At 39.6% G+C, this 1,867-nt stretch overlaps 1 non-coding gene across 1 annotated transcript; it reads right to left on the bottom strand.

Annotated features, from left to right (window-relative positions):
* Window positions 1-888: 888 nt before the first annotated feature.
* LOC141699449 (small nucleolar RNA R71) lies at window positions 889-995 on the bottom strand. Its single transcript, XR_012565912.1, has one exon. It is a non-coding gene; the product is annotated as a small nucleolar RNA R71 (small nucleolar RNA).
* Between the last annotated feature and the right edge of the window lie 872 nt (window positions 996-1,867).

Below are 1,867 nucleotides of genomic sequence, written 5' to 3'. Positions count from 1 at the left end.
AATTTAGAATCCCATATTTGTGTCATATAAGTAAATCAACCTTAATTCTCTTGGTTAATATTAGTTAGTATAATATCATAGTTATAAACAATCTCAACTTGTTATCATCTTAGCATTGAATAATAACCATATCATTGTTGAATAAGTGCATTAACTGAAGTTAATCTAAAAGAGTCTATGTGGGAACGAACTAGAAATAATTATATGTTACTTGCGAACGCGTATACTTGCGTGTAATATTAGCGTGTGTTTTCTCCCTAACAAGTTTTTGGTGCCGCTGCCGAGGACTCATTGTTAATTTTTAGTTTATCTGCTTGACATCAGTGGTCGTTAAAGTTCACTGACTCGGATATTTTACTTGTTTGTTTGTTGCTTTTTCGGGTACTCTAGGGAGCATGCATGCTAATGCGTTCTCGATCTCGAAAGAGAATACTGGATAAAGCGGAGGAAGAAGTTTTAGTAGAAGAAGAGAAAGTTGAAGAAGAAGCTCTTGTTATAATGGGTGAACCAGAAGCGAATAGGAAGGCTTTGATGGATTACTCTCAACCGAAAATCAATGATATTCAGTCTAGTATTGTTAGACCAGCCATCGCGGCTAACACTTTTGAAATCAAGGCTAGCATGATTCAGATGGTCCAGAACTCGGTTCAGTTTGGGGGTTCTCCTATGGAAGATCCTAACATGCATATTAGAGATTTCATCGAGATCTGCGACACTTTCAAATTCAACAATGTTTCTGAAGATGCTATAAAGCTAAGGCTTTTCCCATTCTCTCTGAGGGATAAAACTAAGTGTTGGTTGCATTCTCTACCTCCAGGCTCTATCACTAAGTGGGAAGATCTTGCTCAAAATTTTCTTACTAAGTTCATTCCTATGGCGAAGACTGCTGCAATCAGGAATGCTCTTACTCAATTTGCACAGCAATCAGGAGAGTCTTTGTATGAAGATTGGGATCATTATAAGGAGATTCTTAGAAAGTATCCTCATCATGGAATGCATGACTGGATGACTATTAACTACTTTTATAATGGATTGGGAGCACAGTCTAGACCCATGCTCGATGCAGCATCAGGTGGAGCATTATGGGCTAAGAGCTACGATGAAGCTTATGAGTTGATTGAACTGATGGCTGCTAATGAATACCAGAACCCTTTTCAGAGATTAACTCAAGGCAAGGTAGCAGGAATTCTAGAGGTAGATGCAGCTACTGTGATAGCTTCTCAGCTTAAGGCTTTAACGATGAAGGTGGATTCTTTGGCTAATTATGGAGTTAATCAGATTACTAGTATCTGTGAGCTTTGTGCTGGTGTGCATGCGATAGAGCAGTGTGCTATATCTAGTGAATCAGCTCAGTTCATGAGCAACTTTCAGAAGTCGCAGCACCCAGTTCCAACCACCTATCATCCCAACAACCGCAATCATCCTAACTTTAGCTGGAGCAACACTCAGAATACGGTTCAACAGCCTTATCAGCAGTATACAGTAAAGCAGTACAACCCTCCTGGTTTTCAACAACCGTAATATGCTCCAAGATAACAAATCCAACTTCAACAGTTACCACATGGAGGTACAAGTCAAGCTAATGAAAAATCTGAATTGGAGGAGTTGAGGCTCATGTGCAAGAGCCTAGCAGTTTCTATTAAGTCCTTGGAGAATCAAATTGATTAGATTGCCAATGCCTTGCTGAATCGTCAACCGGGTACACTACCTAGTGACATAAAAATTCTAGGAAAAAAGGAAGCTAAAGAGCAGGTTAAGGCAATTACATTGAGGTCTGGAAGGGTTACAAATGCCGAAAAAGCTCAAGTTTCGGAAAATGAAGTTGTGGCCGAAGAAGATGTGTAGAAGGAAGCAGAAGTGGAACCAA

This window comes from Apium graveolens, chromosome 11 (genome assembly GCF_009905375.1).
Source record: "Apium graveolens cultivar Ventura chromosome 11, ASM990537v1, whole genome shotgun sequence".
Classification (NCBI taxonomy): domain Eukaryota; kingdom Viridiplantae; phylum Streptophyta; class Magnoliopsida; order Apiales; family Apiaceae; genus Apium; species Apium graveolens.
The sequence above is the reverse complement of the archived record's forward strand: the minus strand, read 5'-3'. Positions and strand labels throughout refer to the sequence as shown.